General features: G+C 41.9%; 1 long non-coding RNA gene across 1 annotated transcript; it reads right to left on the bottom strand.

The window, feature by feature from the left end:
* Window positions 1–4,922: 4,922 nt before the first annotated feature.
* LOC103635563 (uncharacterized) lies at window positions 4,923–5,241 on the bottom strand. Its single transcript, XR_557480.2, has 2 exons — window positions 5,069–5,241; window positions 4,923–4,959 (listed from the first exon to the last, which is right to left on the bottom strand). It is a non-coding gene; the product is annotated as an uncharacterized lncRNA (long non-coding RNA).
* Between the last annotated feature and the right edge of the window lie 1,434 nt (window positions 5,242–6,675).

Genomic DNA, 6,675 nt, shown 5'->3' with positions numbered 1-6,675 from the left:
ATTTCCTTCCTTATCTGGTGCATCCGACTGTTGGGCCGGCGGTCCCGTTAGCGCACTAGACACTGTCCGGTGCACAACGGACAGTCCGGTGTGCCCAACCGACCATTAGCGCGGGCCACGCGTCGCCTGCTGATTGCGCTGGCGACCGTTGGCTCGGGCGGCTCTGACTCACTAGACAGTCCGGTGATTTTTAGCAGTGGCGCTTTCTCCTTTTCCCGAGCGACGAGTTCGTCGCTGAAGGACTTGGACGCGGGCGCTGAAGACTCACCGGACAGTCCGGTGCACCACCGGACAATCTGGTGATTTTTAGCCACGTCGCCCCGCCGATTCCCGAGAGTGGCCAGTTCGCCACTGGGCCAGCCTGGGGCACCAGACACTGTCCGGTGCACCATCGGACAATCTGGTGTACCAGGCTGCATCTGGTTTGGCTGCACCGAGTCATACCTTCTCCAACTCTTTTCTTCTTTTCTTGGCACTGTCTCTAGCACTTAGATAAACATGTTAGCATTCAAAAACATTTTACTAAGTCTAGAAACATACCTTGTCCTTAGATGTGCACTTTTCACCTACTTAGCACATATGAGTTCAAAACAATATGTTGGGCATCTAATCACCAAAACAATAATAGAAAGGGCCCAAGGGCACATTTCCCTTTCAATCTCCCCCTTTTTGGTGATTTATGCCAACACATTAAAAAGAAACTAAGAAGTGCAAATAAACAAACTAATACTGCAAGGGGCTACTGTTGAGGGCCTTCATCTCCTGAAGGTCCTCAAAAACACGATTAACCATTGGTTGTCAACATATTATCAAGTATTGCAGAAGCTTCAACACTAGAACACCTTCGATGCGAAACGATGGAGGGGCAACGAAGCTAGCTTCGTCATAACAATACATGAAGACAATGTAAGAAGAAGGTGTCATCCTGGATGTTGAAAGCAAAAGACAACGATACCCTTGTATTATTTGTAAATCCTGTGTATAATCGTTGTGGGTATAAATGTAATTTCATATGAAGCTGTATGATTCCCTATAAATAGGTGAACAGTGTCCTGCATAAAGTACATTTTTGGAGGGCTAGATAATTGTTGTATGTAATCCTCTCTCTACAACACCTTCGTTCTAACTCTCTGTATTAAACCGAAGGTACGACTGTAAATTCAATATACAAAAGAGGAGAAATGTATTATTAATATAACTCAAATGAGTTATCATGCTTAAACTCCTTCATAGTCTTTGCATACTTATTTATTTATACTACTAAATTATGATCCACTTAGTTAACTCTTAATCTTCGTCTTCGAAGAAGTTATCCCGAAGGGATGACTTCTTGAGGATGAAGGTTAACTATCTTTTTAATATCGTGTTGCCTTGTTTTTGATTATGCATAGCAATTGAGAACAAGTGACCAACAATATATGTGGTATATCTAAGATTATGGGTTCATAAGATTATAAAACACATTATAACATTATTGAACGTTTTTAACCTTTTAGAAAAGATATATGCTATATGTCTATGGTTAATGAGTTATGAAAGACATTATTAATTTATGAAGCATTTTGAAACACATTATTAAACATTATTGATGAAAAGCTGTTATATAAGACTAGATAGGTTTTATGTGAGTACACGAGCGAACAATCGACATTAAGTAATAATTATACAGTAATACCGTGAAGTTATTTTTTCACATAATTGTCTCAGTAACATATCCTTTGTCTGACTCAGTAATTTTCACGTGTTTTTAACTAGAAATCGTGCACAAATGTTTGTACCCATTATATATCATGCACACTGAGTGGTCTACTGCATCAATCTTGTCCACAAGCAAATTGATATTCTTGACCCATAGAAGGGGTAGCAACAGTCAAACAAGGACCAATTCCACGCTAGATTATGTACGCTATTATACGTCAAAGACTATCTGATGTGCTTACCCTATATACAGACATGGATTTTCCTGGCATATCATAGTGAGGAATGCCTTATATTGAAACACATATAAAAAGGGGGTCACCGACTGTGCTTTCTTCTTGATGCTCTTCATGGAATTTTACAACGGAGTGGAACGAGAATTAGAAATCGTCATAAATTCTGTAAGTAAAACAAACATTTCATTCAATAACATCTAATACATACATTTCTTTTTTGGTTTGTAATACGCTAATATGTTTCTTGATATGTTTTATAGGAAAACACTAGGAGCATTGTGATGAGGGCACAAATCCTCTACTTTATGACATTTCACGTCGTCGACCAAACAAATAGGTCGTTCCTTGTTTTTATAGAAAAATATACCACTTTGTATGTATTAACATACACTACCGGAATCCGGTGCTTTGCCGAGTGCTTGGTGCTTTGCCGAGTGCTTTTTGTCGGATGCTTTGCCGAGTGCTTTTTGTCGGGCACTCGGCAAAGAAGCCTTTATCGAGTGCCACTCTTGGCAAAGTTCTGCTCTCGGTAACGATCGCGTTTATGAGAGCAGGACTCTCGGCACAGAAATACACTCGGCAATGATGTCTTTCCCAAGTGCCAAACACTCGACGAACGGTGGCGCTTGGCAAAGGGCCGTCAGCAGCCGTCTATAGCTGACGGCCGTTAACTTTTACCGAGTGCCGAGCGTTGGCACTCGGCAAAGAAGCTTCTTTGCCGAGTGTCAACCGGCTCACACTCGGCAGAGCATGCTTTGCCGAGTGTCATTTTTGGACACTCGGCAAAGTATATTTTTTATTTTTTTTCTTTTCACAACCAAAGTTTTTGTGGTATGTTCCTACACTATGTAGACCTACATGTATCATTTTGGCACAATTATAAAAGTGTTTCCTATAACTATTGGATTTAGTTAGTTTAATGGAATTTTCTTACAGCCCGTTTGGATGCCTAGAAATGAAACCTTTTCCAAGAAATAAATTCCAAGAAATGAATTATATAGAATTCAATCGATTAGAAAGTGATTCAATTCCATTATTTTTGTTTGGTTGTACAAGCAATTGAATTCCTAGAATTAAATTCTAGATGTTGTTTGGATACTTTGCACACAGAATTTGAATTTAAATACAAACAAGGATATCTTGACTTTGCATCTGCTTAAAAATGAGCATGAACAATTTACAACTATCAGAAACTATTAAGTTCACAAATAACAGTTCCATAAAGGCAAGTCACACATAATAGTTTCACAAAGTCATCAAATTCGCACATAAAAGTTCTACAAAGACATCAAGCTCGTTCTGTGTCTAGACATCAAATTCGCACATCAAATTCGCACATAAAAGTTCACAAATAACTATTATCTTCACATAGCAGTTTCATAAAGCCATCAAGTTCGCACACAACAGTTTCACATAGCCATCAAGTTCGCACACAAAAGTTTCACAAAGACAAGTTCACACAATCAGTTCAACACACAGATCTAAGTTCACATATAAGTTGTTTCACTTCCTTAGCTGCATCATAAGCCACCTCTTCCTCCTTTCCATTGGGAGTGCCATCATCGACTCAAACTTGCGTGCATTAGAGGTGAGGATGTCATAAAGCTCAAGTTATGTGTCTTCATCAAGTCCCTCAACCTCTTGTAATGCGGCGAGAACTTCGGCGGAAGAGGGTAGCTTTGGACCGTCATCATTCAATGCAGATGTAAGCATGTCAAACTTATCACACCATATAGAGTTAAATGAATCATCTGATCTTTGTCTTTTTAAACTACTCGAGGAAGATACAGAATATGGAGCATCATTGCCTCCGGTATCATTCTCTTTTGCCATTTCCTTTGAACTTTCAGCTACTGTTTTAGCACCCTCTCCATTTGCTTGGTCTTTATTGTACACTAGGCTGAGTAGATCCCAAAACTTCACAACCTTATGTCTATATCCTTTTGCTTCCTTATTCCTCTACAAAAAAATTGTTACAAAGATACATCAACAAATAAACTTGGAATTGAAACATAAACTAAGCTGCAAAAAATGGAATAAACTACTAGGCAACAGTAGCATGGAGGTTCCTCAAGATTGCCCATCTCATCTTCAATAGCCCAAAAGTTCTCTCTATCACATTCCTAGCTGTTGCATGGCGTAGGTTGAATAACTCTCTCGCAGTAGATGGATTGTTGCCTTGAATAGCCCATTCATTCAAGTGGTACCGTGTAGATCGGTACGGGGCAAGAAATCCCGGACCATTTGTATATCCAGCATCCACTAGATAGTATTTACCACTAGGAACAACAAATGAGTCCTCCCGTGACATGGCATCACGTAGTATGCGTGAATCCGAAGCCGACCCTTCCCATCCAGCCAAGACATACAGAAACTTCATTTGTCGATCACAAACCCCTAATACATTAGTGGTGATTCGTTGTTTCCTATTTCTGTACCTACCTTGGTCAGTCAATGGAACATTCACATCGATATGTGTGCCATCTAGTGCACCTAGGCAGTCCTCAAACCATTTCCACTTTGGATCCTTAGGTAGAGTGGTTTCTGGATTAGGAAGCTTGATGAACTCATGACTTAAAGATAGAATCCCTCTAAGCACTTCATTGAAGTGTCGACTGATTGGTTCAAGGGACCACCCATAAGTGCTACGGATCAGCCTCATTTTGGTGTTATGACCTACTATAAGCAGAAAAATTGCAAGCTTTTCTTCTACCGACACATTTAGGGTATCATGTAGGCCACTCTTTTCCTGTAAGATGGCACACAAGTCACTAAAAGATCTCTTAGTTAGGCGCAAACTGTCATAGCAATAGACATTTGAACCCTGGTACATATTACGTAGCATTTGTTTTCTGCACTCGACATTTCTCTCTTGAACTTCGTTAGCATCTACGATGTGTCTAGGTCTCCTCTGTTGATACTAGTTTGCGATAATAGCCATAATAGACACAGCTAATACAACAACTCTCTTTCGCTTCTTTCTCTTCCTTTTAATTTCCTCCTCGTTAGTATATTGAGTTGATATCTAGAACACGTAATTTATATGCAATTAGACATGCTAGTTGAAAGCAAAATGCTCTACTCAAGAATAAAAACACTACTAGTAGGAGCACAAGGTGGAATAGGAGAAGTACCGATGTAGCCATGGAGATTGAAGGGTTTGTTGGAGGTAGCTAGATGAAACTTGAGGCGGCAAATCCCAAAACAACGAGCTGTTTTAACACTCCTGCAAATGAATCTATGGCAAATGGATTATATAATCTAGGCAGATTATATAATTGGCTAGAGATCAACTGATTAAGACGCTGCAAGGTTAAATAAATTCAGCATAGCAGAAAGGCGGTTCTTTAGCCATCAGACAAAACATGGTAATACAATGACAAATAACACAAGCAAAAAAAAATTAAAACAAGACCTTCCTAGCTTGCAGAGCCCTATACCCCCAGGCGTACAAGCAAATCTCAATATCCTACTCAATAATTCACCAGGGGAGGAAAGCAAATCTCAATATACTACTAGTACGAGCAGAGGCTACAGAGCACAAGCAGTACGCAGAGACAAGCACTAGCATTGTTCCTACTCCTACAGCACAGAGCACGGCAGGAAAGCAGAACACTAACGAGCACAAGGAGGGAGGCAAGAGCTGGCAACTGCGCAGAGGCAGCCATCAGGTTTGTACACCCCTACGCATTGTTCCTACTCCTACAGCAACTGCGCAGAGGGATAGATCCGGTGGCGAGCTGCTCTGGTGGCTGCTCCGGGGCGCCGAGATGCCCCTTCGCGCAGAGGGATAGATCCGGTGGCGAGCTGCTCCGGGGCGCCGAGGTGCCCCTCCGCCTGACGGGCGCCGAGCTGCAGAGGGAGAGGCCTGACGGGCGCCGAGCTGGCCGGGTACGCTGCCGGCTGCAGCGGCCTTGATAGCGACGACCCCTACATCACGAGCTACGAGCGGTAGCAGAGGGAGAGGCCTGACGGGCGCCGAGCTGGCCGGGTACGCTGCCGGCTGCAGCGGCCTTGATAGCGACGACCCCTACATCACGAGCTACGAGCGACAGCAGAGGGAGAGACGAACCTCGTCGTCGTCGATGCCGTCGTCGGCCAGAACAGTCCGACTGCCGCCGCCGCCGCTCGAGGCACGAGTAGTGAAACCTAGCTAACGTTCTAGACCTTTCCGACGGATGAGGGTCTGAAACGTGCACAGGCTAAAATTTCAGGGATAGGAAATGGGCTGAAATGATGAATTGAATTCTATGGACAGCCAAACGGGCCAAGAAATGGAAACTGATTCAATTCGGACCAATTCCTGTAAACCAAACGGGCTGTTAGATAATTTAGATTTGAACTGCAAGTCACTCAAAGCATGGTGCATGCAAAAACGATATGTATGTTATTTAGCACAAGTTACGACCGATTTCAGGAACAGACCGGAATCTTCGAGCACCATGTTCACTAAACATGATCGTGAATTTGCCATCCAGTTGTTTAAAAATTGTATAAAACACAAACAAAGTCAGAAAATCATGAAACTTTTTCACATGTTATGATATCATATGTAGAGGCTGTGATAAAATTTTGATAATGTTTCGAGAAAGTCGTGACGCACTATGTGTAGAAACCTAGCCGGTCTACATTGAAACTTTATGATTTCATGTGTAGGTCAGTTAGGTTTCTACACATAGTGTGTCACAACTTTCTTGAAACATTCTCAAATTTTTATCACAACCTCTACATATGATATCAT

This window comes from Zea mays, chromosome 8 (genome assembly GCF_902167145.1).
Source record: "Zea mays cultivar B73 chromosome 8, Zm-B73-REFERENCE-NAM-5.0, whole genome shotgun sequence".
In the NCBI taxonomy this organism is placed as follows: Eukaryota; Viridiplantae; Streptophyta; class Magnoliopsida; order Poales; family Poaceae; genus Zea; species Zea mays.
Note: the sequence above shows the minus strand (reverse complement) of the source record. Positions and strands in the feature narration are given on the sequence as shown.